Source organism: Stegodyphus dumicola, chromosome 5 (genome assembly GCF_044657685.1).
Source record: "Stegodyphus dumicola isolate Sdum_Otavi_A_Nest chromosome 5, ASM4465768v1".
Taxonomy (NCBI): Eukaryota; Metazoa; Arthropoda; class Arachnida; order Araneae; family Eresidae; genus Stegodyphus; species Stegodyphus dumicola.
Window position 1 is genome coordinate 4,356,144 of NC_140772.1, and position 27,195 is coordinate 4,383,338.

Genomic DNA, 27,195 nt, shown 5'->3' on the forward strand with positions numbered 1-27,195 from the left:
AATCTACCCAATTATTATACAAACCCTTTTAGTTCGGGCGCCAGTGTTAGAGGCAATAGGTTTTTGCTGTTCTGAAATGTAGTTCCAACTGCTCCAGGGAGGACACCACAGAGGCTTTTCCGTTGAAGGTATTAGCCCAATTGTACACACAACCTTTTAGTTCGGGCGCCAGTGTTAGAGTCAAAAGGTTTTTACTGTTTTGATATATGAAATGTATTTCCAACTACTCTACAGAGAACATCACAAACCTTTCGAAGAAGCTACCCAATTATTATACAAACCCTTTTAGTTCGGGCGCCAGTGTTAGAGGCAGTAGGTTTTTGCTGTACTGAAATGTAGTTCCAACTGCTCCAGCGAGGACACCACAGAGGCTTTTCCGTTGAAGGTATTAGCCCAATTGTACACACAACCTTTTAGTTCGGGCGCCAGTGTTAGAGTCAATAGGTTTTTACTGTTTTGATATATGAAATGTATTTCCAACTGCTCCACAGAGGACATCACAAACCTTTCGAAAATGATACCCAATTATTATACAAACCCTTTTAGTTCGGGCGCCAGTGTTAGAAGCAATAGGTTTTTGCTGTTCTGAAATGTAGTTCCAACTGCTCAAGCGAGGACACCACAGAGGCTTTTCCGTTGAAGGTATTAGCCCAATTGTACACACAACCTTTTAGTTCGGGCGCCAGTGTTAGAGTCAATAGGTTTTTCCTGTTTTGATATATGAAATGTATTTCCAACTGCTCCACAGAGGACATCACAAACCTTTCGAAGATGCTACCCAATTATTATACAAATGCTTTTTGTTCGGGCGCCAGTGTTAGAGTCAATAGGTTTTTACTGTTTTGATATATGAAATGTATTTCCAACTGCTCCACAGAGAACATCACAAACCTTTCGAAGAAGCTACCCAATTATTATACAAACCCTTTTAGTTCGGGCGCAGTGTTATAGTCAATAGGTTTTTTACTGTTTTGATATATGAAATGTATTTCCAACTGCTCCATAGAGGACATCACAAACCTTTCGAAGAAGCTACCCAATTATTTTACAAATCCTTTTAGTTCGGGCGCCAGTGTTAGAGTCAATAGGTTTTTTACTGTTTTGATATATGAAATGTATTTCCAACTGCTCCACAGAGGACATCACAAACTTTTGAAGAATCTACACAATTATTATACAAACCCTTTTAATTCGGGCGCCAGTGTTAGAGGCAATAGGTTTTTGCTGTTCTGAAATGTAGTTCCAACTGCTCCAGGGAGGACACCAGAGAGGCTTTTCCGTTGAAGGTATTAGCCTAATTGTATCCACAACCTTTTAGTTCGGGCGCCAGTGTTAGAGTCAATAGGTTTTTACTGTTTTGATATATGAAATGTATTTCCAACTGCTCCACAGAGGACATCACAAACCTTTCGAAGATGCTACCCAATTATTATACAAATCCTTTTAGTTCGGGCGCCAGTGTTAGAGTCAATAGGTTTTTACTGTTTTGATATATGAAATGTATTTCCAACTGCTCCACAGAGGACATCACAAACCTTTTGAAGAATCTACACAATTATTATACAAACCCTTTTAGTTCGGGCTCCAGTGTTAGAGGCAATAGGTTTTTGCTGTTCTGAAATGTAGTTCCAACTGCTCCAGGGAGGACACCACAGAGGCTTTTCCGTTGAAGGTATTAGCCCAATTGTATCCACAACCTTTTAGTTCGGGCGCCAGTGTTAGAGTCAATAGGTTTTTACTGTTTTGATATATGAAATGTATTTCCAACTGCTCCACAGAGGACATCACAAACCTTTCGAATATGCTACCCAATTATTATACAAATCCTTTTAGTTCGGGCGCCAGTGTTAGAGTCAATAGGTTTTTACTGTTTTGATATATGAAATGTATTTCCAACTGCTCCATAGAGGACATCACAAACCTTTCGAAGAAGCTACCCAATTATTATACAAACCCTTTTAGTTCGGGCGCCAGTGTTATAGTCAATAGGATTTTTACTGTTTTGATATATGAAATGTATTTCCAACTGCTCCATAGAGGACATCACAAACCTTTCGAAGAAGCTACCCAATTATTATACAAATCCTTTTAGTTCGGGCGCCAGTGTTAGAGTCAATAGGTTTTTTACTGTTTTGATATATGAAATGTATTTCCAACTGCTCCACAGAGGACATCACAAATCTTTCGATGAAGCTACCCAATTATTATACAAACCCTTTTAGTTCGGGCGCCAGTGTTAGAGGCAGTAGGTTTTTGCTGTTCTGAAATGTAGTTCCAACTGCTCCAGTGAGGACACCACAGAGGCTTTTCCGTTGAAGGTATTAGCCCAATTGTACACACAACCTTTTAGTTCGGGCGCCAGTGTTAGAGTCGAAAGGTTTTTACTGTTTTGATATATGAAATGTATTTCCAACTGCTCCACAGAGGACATCACAAACCTTTCGAAAATGATACCCAATTATTATACAAACACTTTTAGTTCGGGCGCCAGTGTTAGAAGCAATAGGTTTTTGCTGTTCTGAAATGTAGTTCCAACTGCTCCAGCGAGGACACCACAGAGGCTTCTCCGTTGAAGGTATTAGCCCAATTGTACACACAACCTTTTAGTTCGGGCGCCAGTGTTAGAGTCAATAGGTTTTTACTGTTTTGATATATGAAATGTATTTCCAACTGCTCCACAGAGGACATCACAAACCTTTCGAAAATGATACCCAATTATTATACAAACCCTTTTAGTTCGGGCGCCAGTGTTAGAAGCAATAGGTTTTTGCTGTTCTGAAATGTAGTTCCAACTGCTCCAGCGAGGACACCACAGAGGCTTTTTCGTTGAAGGTATTAGCCCAATTGTATCCACAACCTTTTAGTTCGGGCGCCAGTGTTAGAGTCAATAGGTTTTTATGTTTTGATATATGAAATGTATTTCCAACTGCTCCACAGAGGACATCACAAACCTTTCGAAGAAGCTACACAATTATTATACAAACCCTTTTAGTTCGGGCGCCAGTTTTAGAGTCAATAGGTTTTTTTACTGTTTTGATATATGAAATGTATTTTCAACAGCTCCACAGAGGACATCACAAACCTTTTGAAGAACCTACCCAATTATTATACAAACCCTTTTAGTTCGGGCGTCAGTTTTAGAGGCAATAGGTTTTTGCTGTTCTGAAATGTAGTTCCAACTGCTCCAGGGAGGACACCACAGACGCTTTTCCGTTGAAGGTATTAGCTCAATTGTACACACAACCTTTTAGTTCGGGCGCCAGTGTTAGAGTCAAAAGGTTTTTACTGTTTTGATATATGAAATGTATTTTCAACTGCTCCACAGAGGACATCACAAACCTTTTGAAGAATCTACCCAATTATTATACAAACCCTTTTAGTTCGGGCGCCAGTGTTAGAGGCAGTAGGTTTTTGCTGTTCTGAAATGTAGTTCCAACTGCTCCAGGGAGGACACCACAGAGGCTTTTCCGTTGAAGGTATTAGCCCAATTGTACACACAACCTTTTAGTTCGGGCGCCAGTGTTAGAGTCAAAAGGTTTTTACTGTTTTGATATATGAAATGTATTTCCAACTACTCTACAGAGAACATCACAAACCTTTCGAAGAAGCTACCCAATTATTATACAAACCCTTTTAGTTCGGGCGCCAGTGTTAGAGGCAGTAGGTTTTTGCTGTACTGAAATGTAGTTCCAACTGCTCCAGCGAGGACACCACAGAGGCTTTTCCGTTGAAGGTATTAGCCCAATTGTACACACAACCTTTTAGTTCGGGCGCCAGTGTTAGAGTCAATAGGTTTTTACTGTTTTGATATATGAAATGTATTTCCAACTGCTCCACAGAGGACATCACAAACCTTTCGAAAATGATACCCAATTATTATACAAACCCTTTTAGTTCGGGCGCCAGTGTTAGAAGCAATAGGTTTTTGCTGTTCTGAAATGTAGTTCCAACTGCTCAAGCGAGGACACCACAGAGGCTTTTCTGTTGAAGGTATTAGCCCAATTGTACACACAACCTTTTAGTTCGGGCGCCAGTGTTAGAGTCAATAGGTTTTTCCTGTTTTGATATATGAAATGTATTTCCAACTGCTCCACAGAGGACATCACAAACCTTTCGAAGATGCTACCCAATTATTATACAAATGCTTTTTGTTCGGGCGCCAGTGTTAGAGTCAATAGGTTTTTACTGTTTTGATATATGAAATGTATTTCCAACTGCTCCACAGAGCACATCACAAACCTTTCGAAGAAGCTACCCAATTATTATACAAACCCTTTTAGTTCGGGCGCAGTGTTATAGTCAATAGGTTTTTTACTGTTTTGATATATGAAATGTATTTCCAACTGCTCCATAGAGGACATCACAAACCTTTCGAAGAAGCTACCCAATTATTTTACAAATCCTTTTAGTTCGGGCGCCAGTGTTAGAGTCAATAGGTTTTTTACTGTTTTGATATATGAAATGTATTTCCAACTGCTCCACAGAGGACATCACAAACTTTTGAAGAATCTACACAATTATTATACAAACCCTTTTAATTCGGGCGCCAGTGTTAGAGGCAATAGGTTTTTGCTGTTCTGAAATGTAGTTCCAACTGCTCCAGGGAGGACACCAGAGAGGCTTTTCCGTTGAAGGTATTAGCCTAATTGTATCCACAACCTTTTAGTTCGGGCGCCAGTGTTAGAGTCAATAGGTTTTTACTGTTTTGATATATGAAATGTATTTCCAACTGCTCCACAGAGGACATCACAAACCTTTCGAAGATGCTACCCAATTATTATACAAATCCTTTTAGTTCGGGCGCCAGTGTTAGAGTCAATAGGTTTTTACTGTTTTGATATATGAAATGTATTTCCAACTGCTCCACAGAGGACATCACAAACCTTTTGAAGAATCTACACAATTATTATACAAACCCTTTTAGTTCGGGCTCCAGTGTTAGAGGCAATAGGTTTTTGCTGTTCTGAAATGTAGTTCCAACTGCTCAAGGGAGGACACCACAGAGGCTTTTCCGTTGAAGGTATTAGCCCAATTGTATCCACAACCTTTTAGTTCGGGCGCCAGTGTTAGAGTCAATAGGTTTTTACTGTTTTGATATATGAAATGTATTTCCAACTGCTCCACAGAGGACATCACAAACCTTTCGAATATGCTACCCAATTATTATACAAATCCTTTTAGTTCGGGCGCCAGTGTTAGAGTCAATAGGTTTTTACTGTTTTGATATATGAAATGTATTTCCAACTGTTCCATAGAGGACATCACAAACCTTTCGAAGAAGCTACCCAATTATTATACAAACCCTTTTAGTTCGGGCGCCAGTGTTATAGTCAATAGGATTTTTACTGTTTTGATATATGAAATGTATTTCCAACTGCTCGATAGAGGACATCACAAACCTTTCGAAGAAGCTACCCAATTATTATACAAATCCTTTTAGTTCGGGCGCCAGTGTTAGAGTCAATAGGTTTTTTACTGTTTTGATATATGAAATGTATTTCCAACTGCTCCACAGAGGACATCACAAATCTTTCGATGAAGCTACCCAATTATTATACAAACCCTTTTAGTTCGGGCGCCAGTGTTAGAGGCAGTAGGTTTTTGCTGTTCTGAAATGTAGTTCCAACTGCTCCAGTGAGGACACCACAGAGGCTTTTCCGTTGAAGGTATTAGCCCAATTGTACACACAACCTTTTAGTTCGGGCGCCAGTGTTAGAGTCGAAAGGTTTTTACTGTTTTGATATATGAAATGTATTTCCAACTGCTCCACAGAGGACATCACAAACCTTTCGAAAATGATACCCAATTATTATACAAACACTTTTAGTTCGGGCGCCAGTGTTAGAAGCAATAGGTTTTTGCTGTTCTGAAATGTAGTTCCAACTGCTCCAGCGAGGGCACCACAGAGGCTTCTCCGTTGAAGGTATTAGCCCAATTGTACACACAACCTTTTAGTTCGGGCGCCAGTGTTAGAGTCAATAGGTTTTTACTGTTTTGATATATGAAATGTATTTCCAACTGCTCCACAGAGGACATCACAAACCTTTCGAAAATGATACCCAATTATTATACAAACCCTTTTAGTTCGGGCGCCAGTGTTAGAAGCAATAGGTTTTTGCTGTTCTGAAATGTAGTTCCAACTGCTCCAGCGAGGACACCACAGAGGCTTTTTCGTTGAAGGTATTAGCCCAATTGTATCCACAACCTTTTAGTTCGGGCGCCAGTGTTAGAGTCAATAGGTTTTTATGTTTTGATATATGAAATGTATTTCCAACTGCTCCACAGAGGACATCACAAACCTTTCGAAGAAGCTACACAATTATTATACAAACCCTTTTAGTTCGGGCGCCAGTTTTAGAGTCAATAGGTTTTTTTACTGTTTTGATATATGAAATGTATTTTCAACAGCTCCACAGAGGACATCACAAACCTTTTGAAGAACCTACCCAATTATTATACAAACCCTTTTAGTTCGGGCGCCAGTTTTAGAGGCAATAGGTTTTTGCTGTTCTGAAATGTAGTTCCAACTGCTCCAGGGAGGACACCACAGACGCTTTTCCGTTGAAGGTATTAGCTCAATTGTACACACAACCTTTTAGTTCGGGCGCCAGTGTTAGAGTCAAAAGGTTTTTACTGTTTTGATATATGAAATGTATTTTCAACTGCTCCACAGAGGACATCACAAACCTTTTGAAGAATCTACCCAATTATTATACAAACCCTTTTAGTTCGGGCGCCAGTGTTGGAGGCAATAGGTTTTTGCTGTTCTGAAATGTAGCTCCAACTGCTCCAGGGAGGACACCACAGAGGCTTTTCCGTTGAAGGTATTAGCCCAATTGTACACAAAACCTTTTAGTTCGGGCGCCAGTGTTAGAGTCAAAAGGTTTTTACTGTTTTGATATATGAAATGTATTTCCAACTACTCTACAGAGGACATCACAAACCTTTCGAAGAAGCTACCCAATTATTATACAAACCCTTTTAGTTCGGGCGCCAGTGTTAGAGGCAGTAGGTTTTTGCTGTTCTGAAATGTAGTTCCAACTGCTCCAGCGAGGACACCACAGAGGCTTTTCCGTTGAAGGTATTAGCCCAATTGTACACAAAACCTTTTAGTTCGGGCGCCAGTGTTAGAGTCAAAAGGTTTTTACTGTTTTGATATATGAAATGTATTTCCAACTACTCTACAGAGGACATCACAAACCTTTCGAAGAAGCTACCCAATTATTATACAAACCCTTTTAGTTCGGGCGCCAGTGTTAGAGGCAGTAGGTTTTTGCTGTTCTGAAATGTAGTTCCAACTGCTCCAGCGAGGACACCACAGAGGCTTTTCCGTTGAAGGTATTAGCCTAATTGTATCCACAACCTTTTAGTTCGGGCGCCAGTGTTAGATTCAATAGGTTTTTACTGTTTTGATATATGAAATGTATTTCCAACTGCTCCACAGAGGACATCACAAACCTTTCGAAGAATCTACCCAATTATTATACAAACCCTTTTAGTTCGGGCGCCAGTTTTAGAGTCAATATGTTTTTTACTGTTTTGATATATGAAATGTATTTTCAACTGCTCCACAGAGGACATCACAAATCTTTTGAAGAATCTACCCAATTATTATACAAACCCTTTTAGTTCGGGCGCCAGTGTTAGAGGCAATAGGTTTTTGCTGTTCTGAATTGTAGTTCCAACTGCTCCAGGGAGGACACCACAGAGGCTTTTCCGTTGAAGGTATTAGCCCAATTGTATCCACAACCTTTTAGTTCGGGCGCCAGTGTTAGAGTCAATAGGTTCTTACTGTTTTGATATATGAAATGTATTTCCAACTGCTCCACAGAGGACATCACAAACCTTTCGAAGATGCTACCCAATTATTATACAAATCCTTTTAGTTCGGGCGCCTGTTTTAGAGGCAATAGGTTTTTGCTGTTCTGAAATGTAGTTCCAACTGCTCCAGGGAGGGCACCACAGAGGCTTTTCCGTTGAAGGAATTAGCCCAATTGTATCCACAACCTTTTAGTTCGGGCGCCAGTGTTAGAGTCAATAGGTTTTTACTGTTTGGTATATGAAATGTATTTCCAACTGCTCCACAGAGGACATCACAAACCTTTCGAAGAAGCTACCCAATTATTATACAAACCCTTTTAGTTCGGGCGCCAGTTTTAGAGGCAATAGGTTTTTGCTGTTCTCAAATGTAGTTCCAACTGCTCCAGGGAGGACACCACAGAGGCTTTTTCGTTGAAGGAATTAGCCCAATTGTATCCACAACCTTTTAGTTCGGGCGCCAGTGTTAGAGTCAATAGGTTTTTACTGTTTTGATATATGAAATGTATTTCCAACTGCTCCACAGAGGACATCACAAACCTTTCGAAGATGCTACCCAATTATTATACAAACCCTTTTAGTTCGGGCGCCAGTTTTAGAGGCAATAGGTTTTTGCTGTTCTCAAATGTAGTTCCAACTGCTCCAGGGAGGACACCACAGAGGCTTTTTCGTTGAAGGTATTAGCCCAATTGTATCCACAACCTTTTAGTTCGGGCGCCAGTGTTAGAGTCAATAGGTTTTTACTGTTTTGATATATGAAATGTATTTCCAACTGCTCTACAGAGGACATCACAAACCTTTCGAAGAAGCTACCCTATTATTGTACAAACCCTTTTAGTTCGGGCGCCAGTGTTACAGGCAATAGGTTTTTGCTGTTCTGAAATGTAGTTCCAACTGCTGCAGGGAGGACACCACAGAGGCTTTTCCGTTGAAGGTATTAGCCCAATTGTACACACAACCTTTTAGTTCGGGCGCCAGTGTTAGAGTCAATAGGTTTTTACTGTTTTGATATATGAAATGTATTTCCAACTGCTCCACAGAGGACATCACAAACCTTTCGAAAATGATACCCAATTATTATACAAACCCTTTTAGTTCGGGCGCCAGTGTTAGAAGCTATAGGTTTTTGCTGTTCTGAAATGTAGTTCCAACTGCTCCAGCGAGGACACCACAGAGGCTTTTTCGTTGAAGGTATTAGCCCAATTGTATCCACAACCTTTTAGTTCGGGCGCCAGTGTTAGAGTCAATAGGTTTTTATGTTTTGATATATGAAATGTATTTCCAACTGCTCCACAGAGGACATCACAAACCTTTCGAAGAAGCTACACAATTATTATACAAACCCTTTTAGTTCGGGCGCCAGTTTTAGAGTCAATAGGTTTTTTTACTGTTTTGATATATGAAATGTATTTTCAACAGCTCCACAGAGGACATCACAAACCTTTTGAAGAACCTACCCAATTATTATACAAACCCTTTTAGTTCGGGCGCCAGTTTTAGAGGCAATAGGTTTTTGCTGTTCTGAAATGTAGTTCCAACTGCTCCAGGGAGGACACCACAGACGCTTTTCCGTTGAAGGTATTAGCTCAATTGTACACACAACCTTTTAGTTCGGGCGCCAGTGTTAGAGTCAAAAGGTTTTTACTGTTTTGATATATGAAATGTATTTTCAACTGCTCCACAGAGGACATCACAAACCTTTTGAAGAATCTACCCAATTATTATACAAACCCTTTTAGTTCGGGCGCCAGTGTTGGAGGCAATAGGTTTTTGCTGTTCTGAAATGTAGCTCCAACTGCTCCAGGGAGGACACCACAGAGGCTTTTCCGTTGAAGGTATTAGCCCAATTGTACACACAACCTTTTAGTTCGGGCGCCAGTGTTAGAGTCAAAAGGTTTTTACTGTTTTGATATATGAAATGTATTTCCAACTACTCTACAGAGGACATCACAAACCTTTCGAAGAAGCTACCCAATTATTATACAAACCCTTTTAGTTCGGGCGCCAGTGTTAGAGGCAGTAGGTTTTTGCTGTTCTGAAATGTAGTTCCAACTGCTCCAGCGAGGACACCACAGAGGCTTTTCCGTTGAAGGTATTAGCCCAATTGTACACAAAACCTTTTAGTTCGGGCGCCAGTGTTAGAGTCAAAAGGTTTTTACTGTTTTGATATATGAAATGTATTTCCAACTACTCTACAGAGGACATCACAAACCTTTCGAAGAAGCTACCCAATTATTATACAAACCCTTTTAGTTCGGGCGCCAGTGTTAGAGGCAGTAGGTTTTTGCTGTTCTGAAATGTAGTTCCAACTGCTCCAGCGAGGACACCACAGAGGCTTTTCCGTTGAAGGTATTAGCCCAATTGTACACACAACCTTTTAGTTCGGGCGCCAGTGTTAGAGTCAAAAGGTTTTTACTGTTTTGATATATGAAATGTATTTCCAACTACTCTACAGAGGACATCACAAACCTTTCGAAGAAGCTACCCAATTATTATACAAACCCTTTTAGTTCGGGCGCCAGTGTTAGAGGCAGTAGGTTTTTGCTGTTCTGAAATGTAGTTCCAACTGCTCCAGCGAGGACACCACAGAGGCTTTTCCGTTGAAGGTATTAGCCCAATTGTACACAAAACCTTTTAGTTCGGGCGCCAGTGTTAGAGTCAAAAGGTTTTTACTGTTTTGATATATGAAATGTATTTCCAACTACTCTACAGAGGACATCACAAACCTTTCGAAGAAGCTACCCAATTATTATACAAACCCTTTTAGTTCGGGCGCCAGTGTTAGAGGCAGTAGGTTTTTGCTGTTCTGAAATGTAGTTCCAACTGCTCCAGCGAGGACACCACAGAGGATTTTCCGTTGAAGGTATTAGCCTAATTGTATCCACAACCTTTTAGTTCGGGCGCCAGTGTTAGATTCAATAGGTTTTTACTGTTTTGATATATGAAATGTATTTCCAACTGCTCCACAGAGGACATCACAAACCTTTCGAAGAATCTACCCAATTATTATACAAACCCTTTTAGTTCGGGCGCCAGTTTTAGAGTCAATATGTTTTTTACTGTTTTGATATATGAAATGTATTTTCAACTGCTCCACAGAGGACATCACAAATCTTTTGAAGAATCTACCCAATTATTATACAAACCCTTTTAGTTCGGGCGCCAGTGTTAGAGGCAATAGGTTTTTGCTGTTCTGAATTGTAGTTCCAACTGCTCCAGGGAGGACACCACAGAGGCTTTTCCGTTGAAGGTATTAGCCCAATTTTATCCACAACCTTTTAGTTCGGGCGCCAGTGTTAGAGTCAATAGGTTCTTACTGTTTTGATATATGAAATGTATTTCCAACTGCTCCACAGAGGACATCACAAACCTTTCGAAGATGCTACCCAATTATTATACAAATCCTTTTAGTTCGGGCGCCTGTTTTAGAGGCAATAGGTTTTTGCTGTTCTGAAATGTAGTTCCAACTGCTCCAGGGAGGGCACCACAGAGGCTTTTCCGTTGAAGGAATTAGCCCAATTGTATCCACAACCTTTTAGTTCGGGCGCCAGTGTTAGAGTCAATAGGTTTTTACTGTTTGGTATATGAAATGTATTTCCAACTGCTCCACAGAGGACATCACAAACCTTTCGAAGAAGCTACCCAATTATTATACAAACCCTTTTAGTTCGGGCGCCAGTTTTAGAGGCAATAGGTTTTTGCTGTTCTCAAATGTAGTTCCAACTGCTCCAGGGAGGACACCACAGAGGCTTTTTCGTTGAAGGTATTAGCCCAATTGTATCCACAACCTTTTAGTTCGGGCGCCAGTGTTAGAGTCAATAGGTTTTTACTGTTTTGATATATGAAATTTATTTCCAACTGCTCCACAGAGGACATCACAAACCTTTCGAAGATGCTACCCAATTATGATACAAACCCTTTTAGTTCGGGCGCCAGTTTTAGAGGCAATAGGTTTTTGCTGTTCTCAAATGTAGTTCCAACTGCTCCAGGGAGGACACCACAGAGGCTTTTTCGTTGAAGGTATTAGCCCAATTGTATCCACAACCTTTTAGTTCGGGCGCCAGTGTTAGAGTCAATAGGTTTTTACTGTTTTGATATATGAAATGTATTTCCAACTGCTCTACAGAGGACATCACAAACCTTTCGAAGAAGCTACCCTATTATTGTACAAACCCTTTTAGTTCGGGCGCCAGTGTTACAGGCAATAGGTTTTTGCTGTTCTGAAATGTAGTTCCAACTGCTGCAGGGAGGACACCACAGAGGCTTTTCCGTTGAAGGTATTAGCCCAATTGTACACACAACCTTTTAGTTCGGGCGCCAGTGTTAGAGTCAATAGGTTTTTACTGTTTTGATATATGAAATGTATTTCCAACTGCTCCACAGAGGACATCACAAACCTTTCGAAAATGATACCCAATTATTATACAAACCCTTTTAGTTCGGGCGCCAGTGTTAGAAGCAATAGGTTTTTGCTGTTCTGAAATGTAGTTCCAACTGCTCCAGGGAGGACACCACAGACGCTTTTCCGTTGAAGGTATTAGCTCAATTGTACACACAACCTTTTAGTTCGGGCGCCAGTGTTAGAGTCAAAAGGTTTTTACTGTTTTGATATATGAAATGTATTTCCAACTACTCTACAGAGGACATCACAAACCTTTCGAAGAAGCTACCCAATTATTATACAAACCCTTTTAGTTCGGGCGCCAGTTTTAGAGGCAGTAGGTTTTTTCTGTTCTGAAATGTAGATCCAAATGCTCCAGCGAGGACACCACAGAGGCTTTTCCGTTGAAGGTATTAGCCCAATTGTACACACAACCTTTTAGTTCGGGCGCCAGTGTGAGAGTCAAAAGGTTTTTACTGTTTTGATATATGAAATGTATTTCCAACTGCTCCACAGAGGACATCACAAACCTTTCGAAGAAGCTATCCAATTATTATACAAACCCTTTTAGTTCGGGCGCCAGTTTTAGAGTCAATAGGTTTTTTACTGTTTTGATATATGAAATGTATTTTCAACTGCTCCACAGAGGACATCACAAACCTTTTGAAGAATCTACCCAATTATTATACAAACCCTTTTAGTTCGGGCGCCAGTGTCGGAGGCAATAGGTTTTTGCTGTTCTGAAATGTAGCTCCAACTGCTCCAGGGAGGACACCACAGAGGCTTTTCCGTTGAAGGTATTAGCCCAATTGTACACACAACCTTTTAGTTCGGGCGCCAGTGTTAGAGTCAAAAGGTTTTTACTGTTTTGATATATGAAATGTATTTCCAACTACTCTACAGAAGACATCACAAACCTTTCGAAGAAGCTACCCAATTATTATACAAACCCTTTTAGTTCGGGCGCCAGTGTTAGAGGCAGTAGGTTTTTGCTGTTCTGAAATGTAGTTCCAACTGCTCCAGCGAGGACACCACAGAGGCTTTTCCGTTGAAGGTATTAGCCCAATTGTACACAAAACCTTTTAGTTCGGGCGCCAGTGTTAGAGTCAAAAGGTTTTTACTGTTTTGATATATGAAATGTATTTCCAACTATTCTACAGAGGACATCACAAACCTTTCGAAGAAGCTACCCAATTATTATACAAACCCTTTTAGTTCGGGCGCCAGTGTTAGAGGCAGTAGGTTTTTGCTGTTCTGAAATGTAGTTCCAACTGCTCCAGCGAGGACACCACAGAGGCTTTTCCGTTGAAGGTATTAGCCTAATTGTATCCACAACCTTTTAGTTCGGGCGCCAGTGTTAGATTCAATAGGTTTTTACTGTTTTAATATATGAAATGTATTTCCAACTGCTCCACAGAGGACATCACAAACCTTTCGAAGAATCTACCCAATTATTATACAAACCCTTTTAGTTCGGGCGCCAGTTTTAGAGTCAATATGTTTTTTACTGTTTTGATATATGAAATGTATTTTCAACTGCTCCACAGAGGACATCACAAATCTTTTGAAGAATCTACCCAATTATTATACAAACCCTTTTAGTTCGGGCGCCAGTGTTAGAGGCAATAGGTTTTTGCTGTTCTGAATTGTAGTTCCAACTGCTCCAGGGAGGACACCACAGAGGCTTTTCCGTTGAAGGTATTAGCCCAATTGTATCCACAACCTTTTAGTTCGGGCGCCAGTGTTAGAGTCAATAGGTTCTTACTGTTTTGATATATGAAATGTATTTCCAACTGCTCCACAGAGGACATCACAAACCTTTCGAAGATGCTACCCAATTATTATACAAATCCTTTTAGTTCGGGCGCCTGTTTTAGAGGCAATAGGTTTTTGCTGTTCTGAAATGTAGTTCCAACTGCTCCAGGGAGGGCACCACAGAGGATTTTCCGTTGAAGGAATTAGCCCAATTGTATCCACAACCTTTTAGTTCGGGCGCCAGTGTTAGAGTCAATAGGTTTTTACTGTTTGGTATATGAAATGTATTTCCAACTGCTCCACACAGGACATCACAAACCTTTCGAAGAAGCTACCCAATTATTATACAAACCCTTTTAGTTCGGGCGCCAGTTTTAGAGGCAATAGGTTTTTGCTGTTCTCAAATGTAGTTCCAACTGCTCCAGGGAGGACACCACAGAGGCTTTTTCGTTGAAGGTATTAGCCCAATTGTATCCACAACCTTTTAGTTCGGGCGCCAGTGTTAGAGTCAATAGGTTTTTACTGTTTTGATATATGAAATGTATTTCCAACTGCTCTACAGAGGACATCACAAACCTTTCGAAGAAGCTACCCTATTATTGTACAAACCCTTTTAGTTCGGGCGCCAGTGTTACAGGCAATAGGTTTTTGCTGTTCTCAAATGTAGTTCCAACTGCTCCAGGGAGGACACCACAGAGGCTTTTCCGTTGAAGGTATTAGCCCAATTGTATCCACAACCTTTTAGTTCGGGCGCCAGTGTTAGAGTCAATAGGTTTTTACTGTTTGGATATATGAAATGTATTTCCAACTGCTCCACAGAGGACATCACAAACCTTTCGAAGAATCTACCCAATTATTATACAAACCCTTTTAGTTCGGGCGCCAGTTTTAGAGTCAATATGTTTTTTACTGTTTTGATATATGAAATGTATTTCCAACTACTCTACAGAGGACATCACAAACCTTTCAAAGAAGCTACCCAATTATTATACAAACCCTTTTAGTTCGGGCGCCAGTGTTAGAGGCAGTAGGTTTTTGCTGTTCTGAAATGTAGTTCCAACTGCTCCAGCGAGGACACCACAGACGCTTTTCCGTTGAAGGTATTAGCCCAATTGTACACAAAACCTTTTAGTTCGGGCGCCAGTGTTAGAGTCAAAAGGTTTTTACTGTTTTGATATATGAAATGTATTTCCAACTACTCTACAGAGGACATCACAAACCTTTCGAAGAAGCTACCCAATTATTATACAAACCCTTTTAGTTCGGGCGCCAGTGTTAGAGGCAGTAGGTTTTTGCTGTTCTGAAATGTAGTTCCAACTGCTCCAGCGAGGACACCACAGAGGCTTTTCCGTTGAAGGTATTAGCCTAATTGTATCCACAACCTTTTAGTTCGGGCGCCAGTGTTAGAGTCAATAGGTTTTTACTGTTTTGATATATGAAATGTATTTCCAACTGCTCCACAGAGGACATCACAAACCTTTCGAAGAATCTACCCAATTATTATACAAACCCTTTTAGTTCGGGCGCCAGTTTTAGAGTCAATATGTTTTTTACTGTTTTGATATATGAAATGTATTTTCAACTGCTCCACAGAGGACATCACAAATCTTTTGAAGAATCTACCCAATTATTATACAAACCCTTTTAGTTCGGGCGCCAGTGTTAGAGGCAATAGGTTTTTGCTGTTCTGAATTGTAGTTCCAACTGCTCCAGGGAGGACACCACAGAGGCTTTTCCGTTGAAGGTATTAGCCCAATTGTATCCACAACCTTTTAGTTCGGGCGCCAGTGTTAGAGTCAATAGGTTCTTACTGTTTTGATATATGAAATGTATTTCCAACTGCTCCACAGAGGACATCACAAACATTTCGAAGATGCTACCCAATTATTATACAAATCCTTTTAGTTCGGGCGCCTGTTTTAGAGGCAATAGGTTTTTGCTGTTCTGAAATGTAGTTCCAACTGCTCCAGGGAGGGCACCACAGAGGCTTTTTCGTTGAAGGTATTAGCCCAATTGTATTCACAACCTTTTAGTTCGGGCGCCAGTGTTAGAGTCAATAGGTTTTTACTGTTTTGATATATGAAATGTATTTCCAACTGCTCCACAGAGGACATCACAAACCTTTCGAAGAAGCTACCCAATTATTATACAAACCCTTTTAGTTCGGGCGCCAGTTTTAGAGGCAATAGGTTTTTGCTGTTCTCAAATGTAGTTCCAACTGCTCCAGGGAGGACACCACAGAGGCTTTTTCGTTGAAGGTATTAGCCCAATTGTATCCACAACCTTTTAGTTCGGGCGCAAGTGTTAGAGTCAATAGGTTTTTACTGTTTTGATATATGAAATGTATTTCCAACTGCTCCACAGAGGACATCACAAACCTTTCGAAGATGCTACCCAATTATTATACAAACCCTTTTAGTTCGGGCGCCAGTTTTAGAGGCAATAGGTTTTTGCTGTTCTCAAATGTAGTTCCAACTGCTCCAGGGAGGACACCACAGAGGCTTTTTCGTTGAAGGTATTAGCCCAATTGTATTCACAACCTTTTAGTTCGGGCGCCAGTGTTAGAGTCAATAGGTTTTTACTGTTTTGATATATGAAATGTATTTCCAACTGCTCTACAGAGGACATCACAAACCTTTCGAAGAATCTACCCAATTATTGTACAAACCCTTTTAGTTCGGGCGCCAGTGTTACAGGCAATAGGTTTTTGCTGTTCTGAAATGTAGTTCCAACTGCTCCAGGGAGGACACCACAGAGGCTTTTCCGTTGAAGGTATTAGCCCAATTGAATCCACAACCTTTTAGTTCGGGCGCCAGTGTTAGAGTCAATAGGTTTTTACTGTTTTGATATATGAAATGTATTTCCAACTGCTCCACAGAGGACATCACAAACCTTTCGAAGAATCTACCCAATTATTATACAAACCCTTTTAGTTCGGGCGCCAGTTTTAGAGTCAATATGTTTTTTACTGTTTTGATATATGAAATGTATTTGCAACTGCTCCACAGAGGAATCACAAATCTTTTGAAGAATCTACACAATTATTATACAAACCCTTTTAGTTCGGGCGCCAGTGTTAGAGGCAATAGGTTTTTGCTGTTCTGAAATGTAGTTCCAACTGCTCCAGGGAGGACACCACAGAGGCTTTTCCGTTGAAGGTATTAGCCCAATTGTATCCACAACCTTTTAGTTCGGGCGCCAGTGTTAGAGTCAATAGGTTCTTACTGTTTTGATATATGAAATGTATTTCCAACTGCTCCACAGAGGACATCACAAACCTTTCGAAGATGCTAATCAATTATTATACAAATCCTCTTAGTTCGGGCGCCTGTTTTAGAGGCAATAGGTTTTTGCTGTTCTGAAATGTAGTTCCAACTGCTCCAGGGAGGGCACCACAGAGGCTTTTCCGTTGAAGGAATTAGCCCAATTGTATCCACAAACTTTTAGTTCGGGCGCCAGTGTTAGAGTAAATAGGTTTTTACTGTTTTGATATATGAAATGTATTTCCAACTGCTCCACAGAGGACATCACAAAACTTTCGAAGAAGCTACCCAATTATTATACAAACCCTCTTAGTTCGGGCGCCAGTGTTAGAGGCAATAGATTTTTGCTGTTCTGAAATGTAGTTCCAACTGCTCCAGGGAGGACACCAGAGAGGATTTTCCGTTGAATGTATTAGCCTAATTGTATCCACAACCTTATAGTTCGGGCGCCAGTGTTATGGTCAATAGGTTTTTACTGTTTTGATATATGAAATGTATTTCCAACTGCTCCACAGAGGACATCACAAACCTTTCGAAGAAGCTACCCAATTATTATACAAACCCTTTTAGTTCGGGCGCCAGTTTTAGAGTCAATATGTTTTTTACTGTTTTGATATATGAAATGTATTTTCAACTGCTCCACAGAGGACATCACAAATCTTTTGAAGAATCTACCCAATTATTATACAAACCCTTTTAGTTCGGGCGCCAGTGTTAGAGGCAATAGGTTTTTGCTGTTCTGAATTGTAGTTCCAACTGCTCCAGGGAGGACACCACAGAGGCTTTTCCGTTGAAGGTATTAGCCCAATTGTATCCACAACCTTTTAGTTCGGGCGCCAGTGTTAGAGTCAATAGGTTCTTACTGTTTTGATATATGAAATGTATTTCCAACTGCTCCACAGAGGACATCACAAACATTTCGAAGATGCTACCCAATTATTATACAAATCCTTTTAGTTCGGGCGCCTGTTTTAGAGGCAATAGGTTTTTGCTGTTCTGAAATGTAGTTCCAACTGCTCCAGGGAGGGCACCACAGAGGCTTTTCCGTTGAAGGAATTAGCCCAATTGTATCCACAACCTTTTAGTTCGGGCGCCAGTGTTAGAGTCAATAGGTTTTTACTGTTTTGATATATGAAATGTATTTCCAACTGCTCCACAGAGGACATCACAAACCTTTCGAAGAAGCTACCCAATTATTATACAAACCCTTTTAGTTCGGGCGCCAGTTTTAGAGGCAATAGGTTTTTGCTGTTCTCAAATGTAGTTCCAACTGCTCCAGGGAGGACACCACAGAGGCTTTTTCGTTGAAGGTATTAGCCCAATTGTATCCACAACCTTTTAGTTCGGGCGCAAGTGTTAGAGTCAATAGGTTTTTACTGTTTTGATATATGAAATGTATTTCCAACTGCTCCACAGAGGACATCACAAACCTTTCGAAGATGCTACCCAATTATTATACAAACCCTTTTAGTTCGGGCGCCAGTTTTAGAGGCAATAGGTGTTTGCTGTTCTCAAATGTAGTTCCAACTGCTCCAGGGAGGACACCACAGAGGCTTTTTCGTTGAAGGTATTAGCCCAATTGTATCCACAACCTTTTAGTTCGGGCGCCAGTGTTAGAGTCAATAGGTTTTTACTGTTTTGATATATGAAATGTATTTCCAACTGCTCTACAGAGGACATCACAAACCTTTCGAAGAATCTACCCAATTATTGTACAAACCCTTTTAGTTCGGGCGCCAGTGTTACAGGCAATAGGTTTTTGCTGTTCTGAAATGTAGTTCCAACTGCTCCAGGGAGGACACCACAGAGGCTTTTCCGTTGAAGGTATTAGCCCAATTGAATCCACAACCTTTTAGTTCGGGCGCCAGTGTTAGAGTCAATAGGTTTTTACTGTTTTGATATATGAAATGTATTTCCAACTGCTCCACAGAGGACATCACAAACCTTTCGAAGAATCTACCCAATTATTATACAAACCCTTTTAGTTCGGGCGCCAGTTTTAGAGTCAATATGTTTTTTACTGTTTTGATATATGAAATGTATTTTCAACTGCTCCACAGAGGAATCACAAATCTTTTGAAGAATCTACACAATTATTATACAAACCCTTTTAGTTCGGGCGCCAGTGTTAGAGGCAATAGGTTTTTGCTGTTCTGAAATGTAGTTCCAACTGCTCCAGGGAGGACACCACAGAGGCTTTTCCGTTGAAGGTATTAGCCCAATTGTATCCACAACCTTTTAGTTCGGGCGCCAGTGTTAGAGTCAATAGGTTCTTACTGTTTTGATATATGAAATGTATTTCCAACTGCTCCACAGAGGACATCACAAACCTTTCGAAGATGCTAATCAATTATTATACAAATCCTTTTAGTTCGGGCGCCTGTTTTAGAGGCAATAGGTTTTTGCTGTTCTGAAATGTAGTTCCAACTGCTCCAGGGAGGGCACCACAGAGGCTTTTCCGTTGAAGGAATTAGCCCAATTGTATCCACAACCTTTTAGTTCGGGCGCGAGTGTTAGAGTCAATAGGTTTTTACTGTTTTGATATATGAAATGTATTTCCAACTGCTCCACAGAGGACATCACAAACCTTTCGAAGAAGCTACCCAATTATTATACAAACCCTTTTAGTTCGGGCGCCAGTGTTAGAGGCAATAGATTTTTGCTGTTCTGAAATGTAGTTCCAACTGCTCCAGGGAGGACACCAGAGAGGATTTTCCGTTGAATGTATTAGCCTAATTGTATCCACAACCTTATAGTTCGGGCGCCAGTGTTATGGTCAATAGGTTTTTACTGTTTTGATATATGAAATGTATTTCCAACTGCTCCACAGAGGACATCACAAACCTTTCGAAGAAGCTACCCAATTATTATACAAACCCTTTTAGTTCGGGCGCCAGTGTTAGAGTCAATAGGTTTTTTACTGTTTGGTATATGAAATATATTTCCAACTGCTCCACAGAGGACATCACAAACCTTTCGAAGAAGCTACCCAATTATTATACAAACCCTTTTAGTTCGGGCGCCAGTGTTAGAGGCAATAGTCTTTTGCTGTTCTGAAATGTAGTTCCAACTGCTCCAGGGAGGACACCACAGAAGCTTTTCCGTTGAAGGTATTAGCCCAATTGTATCCACAAACCTTTTAGTTCGGGTGCCAGTGTTAGAGTCAATAGGTTTTTACTGTTTTGATATATGAAATGTATTTCCAACTGCTCCACAGAGGACATCACAAACCTTTCGAAGAAGATACTCAATTATTATACAAACCCTTCTTGTTCGGGCGCCAGTGTTAGATTCAATAGGTTTTTACTGTTTTGATATATGAAATGTATTTCCAACTGCTCCACAGAGGATATCACAAACCTTTCGAAGAAGATACCCAATTATTATACAAACCCTTTTAGTTCGGGCGACACTGTAGATTCAATAGGTTTTTACTGTTTTGATATATGAAATGTATTTCCAACTGCTCCACAGAGGACATCACAAACCTTTCGAAGAAGCTACCCAATTATTATACAAACCTTTAGTTCGGGCGCCAGTGTTAGAGTCAATAGGTTTTTTACTGTTTTGATATATGAAATGTATTTCCAACTGCTCCACAGAGGACATCACAAACCTTTCGAAGAATCTACCCAATTATTATACAAACCCTTTTAGTTCGGCGCCAGTGTTAGAGTCAATAGGTTTTTTACTGTTTTGATATATGAAATATATTTCCAACTGCTCCACAGAGGACATCACAAACCTTTCGAAGAAGCTACCCAATTATTATACAAACCCTTTTAGTTCGGGCGCCAGTGTTAAAGTCAATAGGTTTTTTACTGTTTTGATATATGAAATGTATTTCCAACTGCTCCACAGAGGACATCACAAACCTTTCGAAGAAGCTACCCAATTATTATACAAACCCTTTTAGTTCGGGCGCCAGTTTTAGAGTCAATATGTTTTTTACTGTTTTGATATATGAAATGTATTTTCAACTGCTCTACAGAGGACATCACAAATCTTTTGAAGAATCTACCCAATTATTATACAAACCCTTTTAGTTCGGGCGCCAGTGTTAGAGGCAATAGGTTTTTGCTGTTCTGAATTGTAGTTCCAACTGCTCCAGGGAGGACACCACAGAGGGTTTTCCGTTGAAGGTATTAGCCCAATTGTATCCACAACCTTTTAGTTCGGGCGCCAGTGTTAGAGTCATTAGGTTCTTACTGTTTTGATATATGAAATGTATTTCCAACTGCTCCACAGAGGACATCACAAACCTTTCGAAGATGCTACCCAATTATTATACAAATCCTTTTAGTTCGGGCGCCTGTTTTAGAGGCAATAGGTTTTTGCTGTTCTGAAATGTAGTTCCAACTGCTCCAGGGAGGGCACCACAGAGGATTTTCCGTTGAAGGAATTAGCCCAATTGTATCCACAACCTTTTAGTTCGGGCGCCAGTGTTAGAGTCAATAGGTTTTTACTGTTTGGTATATGAAATGTATTTCCAACTGCTCCACAGAGGACATCACAAACCTTTCGAAGAAGCTACCCAATTATTATACAAACCCTTTTAGTTCGGGCGCCAGTTTTAGAGGCAATAGGTTTTTGCTGTTCTCAAATGTAGTTCCAACTGCTCCAGGGAGGACACCACAGAGGCTTTTTCGTTGAAGGTATTAGCCCAATTGTATCCACAACATTTAGTTCGGGCGCCAGTGTTAGAGTCAATAGGTTTTTACTGTTTTGATATATGAAATGTATTTCCAACTGCTCCACAGAGGACATCACAAACCTTTCGAAGAATCTACCCAATTATTATACAAACCCTTTTAGTTCGGGCGCCAGTTTTAGAGTCAATATGTTTTTTACTGTTTTGATATATGAAATGTATTTTCAACTGCTCCACAGAGGACATCACAAATCTTTTGAAGAATCTACCCAATTATTATACAAACCCTTTTAGTTCGGGCGCCAGTGTTAGAGGCAATAGGTTTTTGCTGTTCTGAATTGTAGTTCCAACTGCTCCAGGGAGGACACCACAGAGGCTTTTCCGTTGAAGGTATTAGCCCAATTGTATCCACAACCTTTTAGTTCGGGCGCCAGTGTTAGAGTCAATAGGTTCTTACTGTTTTGATATATGAAATGTATTTCCAACTGCTCCACAGAGGACATCACAAACATTTCGAAGATGCTACCCAATTATTATACAAATCCTTTTAGTTCGGGCGCCTGTTTTAGAGGCAATAGGTTTTTGCTGTTCTGAAATGTAGTTCCAACTGCTCCAGGGAGGGCACCACAGAGGCTTTTCCGTTGAAGGAATTAGCCCAATTGTATCCACAACCTTTTAGTTCGGGCGCCAGTGTTAGAGTCAATAGGTTTTTACTGTTTTGATATATGAAATGTATTTCCAACTGCTCCACAGAGGACATCACAAACCTTTCGAAGAAGCTACCCAATTATTATACAAACGCTTTTAGTTCGGGCGCCAGTTTTAGAGGCAATAGGTTTTTGCTGTTCTCAAATGTAGTTCCAACTGCTCCAGGGAGGACACCACAGAGGCTTTTTCGTTGAAGGTATTAGCCCAATTGTATCCACAACCTTTTAGTTCGGGCGCAAGTGTTAGAGTCAATAGGTTTTTACTGTTTTGATATATGAAATGTATTTCCAACTGCTCCACAGAGGACATCACAAACCTTTCGAAGATGCTACCCAATTATTATACAAACCCTTTTAGTTCGGGCGCCAGTTTTAGAGGCAATAGGTTTTTGCTGTTCTCAAATGTAGTTCCAACTGCTCCAGGGAGGACACCACAGAGGCTTTTTCGTTGAAGGTATTAGCCCAATTGTATCCACAACCTTTTAGTTCGGGCGCCAGTGTTAGAGTCAATAGGTTTTTACTGTTTTGATATATGAAATGTATTTCCAACTGCTCTACAGAGGACATCACAAACCTTTCGAAGAATCTACCCAATTATTGTACAAACCCTTTTAGTTCGGGCGCCAGTGTTACAGGCAATAGGTTTTTGCTGTTCTGAAATGTAGTTCCAACTGCTCCAGGGAGGACACCACAGAGGCTTTTCCGTTGAAGGTATTAGCCCAATTGAATCCACAACCTTTTAGTTCGGGCGCCAGTGTTAGAGTCAATAGGTTTTTACTGTTTTGATATATGAAATGTATTTCCAACTGCTCCACAGAGGACATCACAAACCTTTCGAAGAATCTACCCAATTATTATACAAACCCTTTTAGTTCGGGCGCCAGTTTTAGAGTCAATATGTTTTTTACTGTTTTGATATATGAAATGTATTTTCAACTGCTCCACAGAGGAATCACAAATCTTTTGAAGAATCTACACAATTATTATACAAACCCTTTTAGTTCGGGCGCCAGTGTTAGAGGCAATAGGTTTTTGCTGTTCTGAAATGTAGTTCCAACTGCTCCAGGGAGGGCACCACAGAGGCTTTTCCGTTGAAGGAATTAGCCCAATTGTATCCACAACCTTTTAGTTCGGGCGCCAGTGTTAGAGTCAATAGGTTTTTACTGTTTTGATATATGAAATGTATTTCCAACTGCTCCACAGAGGACATCACAAACCTTTTGAAGAATCTACACAATTATTATACAAACCCTTTTAATTCGGGCGCCAGTGTTAGAGGCAATAGGTTTTTGCTGTTCTGAAATGTAGTTCCAACTGCTCCAGGGAGGACACCAGAGAGGCTTTTCCGTTGAAGGTATTAGCCTAATTGTATCCACAACCTTTTAGTTCGGGCGCCAGTGTTAGAGTCAATAGGTTTTTACTGTTTTGATATAGGAAATGTATTTCCAACTGCTCCACAGAGGACATCACAAACCTTTCGAAGATGCTACCCAATTATTATACAAATCCTTTTAGTTCGGGCGCCAGTGTTAGAGTCAATAGGTTTTTACTGTTTTGATATATGAAATGTATTTCCAACTGCTCCACAGAGGACATCACAAACCTTTTGAAGAATCTACACAATTATTTTACAAACACTTTTAGTTCGGGCGCCAGTGTTAGAGGCAATAGGTTTTTGCTGTTCTGAAATGTAGTTCCAACTGTTCCAGGGAGGACACCACAGAGGCTTTTCCGTTGAAGGTATTAGCCCAATTGTATCCACAACCTTTTAGTTCGGGCGCCAGTGTTAGAGTCAATAGGTTCTTACTGTTTTGATATATGAAATGTATTTCCAACTGCTCCACAGAGGACATCACAAACATTTCGAAGATGCTACCCAATTATTATACAAATCCTTTTAGTTCGGGCGCCTGTTTTAGAGGCAATAGGTTTTTGCTGTTCTGAAATGTAGTTCCAACTGCTCCAGGGAGGGCACCACAGAGGCTTTTCCGTTGAAGGAATTAGCCCAATTGTATCCACAACCTTTTAGTTCGGGCGCCAGTGTTAGAGTCAATAGGTTTTTACTGTTTTGATATATGAAATGTATTTCCAACTGCTCCACAGAGGACATCACAAACCTTTCGAAGAAGCTACCCAATTATTATACAAACCCTTTTAGTTCGGGCGCCAGTTTTAGAGGCAATAGGTTTTTGCTGTTCTCAAATGTAGTTCCAACTGCTCCAGGGAGGACACCACAGAGGCTTTTTCGTTGAAGGTATTAGCCCAATTGTATCCACAACCTTTTAGTTCGGGCGCAAGTGTTAGAGTCAATAGGTTTTTACTGTTTTGATATATGAAATGTATTTCCAACTGCTCCACAGAGGACATCACAAACCTTTCGAAGATGCTACCCAATTATTATACAAACCCTTTTAGTTCGGGCGCCAGTTTTAGAGGCAATAGGTTTTTGCTGTTCTCAAATGTAGTTCCAACTGCTCCAGGGAGGACACCACAGAGGCTTTTTCGTTGAAGGTATTAGCCCAATTGTATCCACAACCTTTTAGTTCGGGCGCCAGTGTTAGAGTCAATAGGTTTTTACTGTTTTCATATATGAAATGTATTTCCAACTGCTCTACAGAGGACATCACAAACCTTTCGAAGAATCTACCCAATTATTGTACAAACCCTTTTAGTTCGGGCGCCAGTGTTACAGGCAATAGGTTTTTGCTGTTCTGAAATGTAGTTCCAACTGCTCCAGGGAGGACACCACAGAGGCTTTTCCGTTGAAGGTATTAGCCCAATTGAATCCACAACCTTTTAGTTCGGGCGCCAGTGTTAGAGTCAATAGGTTTTTACTGTTTTGATATATGAAATGTATTTCCAACTGCTCCACAGAGGACATCACAAACCTTTCGAAGAATCTACCCAATTATTATACAAACCCTTTTAGTTCGGGCGCCAGTTTTAGAGTCAATATGTTTTTTACTGTTTTGATATATGAAATGTATTTTCAACTGCTCCACAGAGGAATCACAAATCTTTTGAAGAATCTACACAATTATTATACAAACCCTTTTAGTCCGGGCGCCAGTGTTAGAGGCAATAGGTTTTTGCTGTTCTGAAATGTAGTTCCAACTGCTCCAGGGAGGACACCACAGAGGCTTTTCCGTTGAAGGTATTAGCCCAATTGTATCCACAACCTTTTAGTTCGGGCGCCAGTGTTAGAGTCAATAGGTTCTTACTGTTTTGATATATGAAATGTATTTCCAACTGCTCCACAGAGGACATCACAAACCTTTCGAAGATGCTACCCAATTATTATACAAATCCTTTTAGTTCGGGCGCCTGTTTTAGAGGCAATAGGTTTTTGCTGTTCTGAAATGTAGTTCCAACTGCTCCAGGGAGGGCACCACAGAGGCTTTTCCGTTGAAGGAATTAGCCCAATTGTATCCACAACCTTTTAGTTCGGGCGCCAGTGTTAGAGTCAATAGGTTTTTACTGTTTTGATATATGAAATGTATTTCCAACTGCTCCACAGAGGACATCACAAACCTTTCGAAGAAGCTACCCAATTATTATACAAACCCTTTTAGTTCGGGCGCCAGTGTTAGAGGCAATAGATTTTTGCTGTTCTGAAATGTAGTTCCAACTGCTCCAGGGAGGACACCAGAGAGGATTTTCCGTTGAATGTATTAGCCTAATTGTATCCACAACCTTATAGTTCGGGCGCCAGTGTTATGGTCAATAGGTTTTTACTGTTTTGATATATGAAATGTATTTCCAACTGCTCCACAGAGGACATCACAAACCTTTCGAAGAAGCTACCCAATTATTATACAAACCCTTTTAGTTCGGGCGCCAGTGTTAGAGTCAATAGGTTTTTTACTGTTTGGTATATGAAATATATTTCCAACTGCTCCACAGAGGACATCACAAACCTTTCGAAGAAGCTACCCAATTATTATACAAACCCTTTTAGTTCGGGCGCCAGTGTTAGAGGCAATAGTCTTTTGCTGTTCTGAAATGTAGTTCCAACTGCTCCAGGGAGGACACCACAGAAGCTTTTCCGTTGAAGGTATTAGCCCAATTGTATCCACAAACCTTTTAGTTCGGGTGCCAGTCTTAGAGTCAATAGGTTTTTACTGTTTTGATATATGAAATGTATTTCCAACTGCTCCACAGAGGACATCACAAACCTTTCGAAGAAGATACTCAATTATTATACAAACCCTTCTTGTTCGGGCGCCAGTGTTAGATTCAATAGGTTTTTACTGTTTTGATATATGAAATGTATTTCCAACTGCTCCACAGAGGACATCACAAACCTTTCGAAGAAGATACCCAATTATTATACAAACCCTTTTAGTTCGGGCGACACTGTAGATTCAATAGTTTTTTACTGTTTTGATATATGAAATGTATTTCCAACTGCTCCACAGAGGACATCACAAACCTTTCGAAGAAGCTACCCAATTATTATACAAACCTTTTAGTTCGGGCGCCAGTGTTAGAGTCAATAGGTTTTTTACTGTTTTGATATATGAAATGTATTTCCAACTGCTCCACAGAGGACATCACAAACCTTTCGAAGAATCTACCCAATTATTATACAAACCCTTTTAGTTCGGCGCCAGTGTTAGA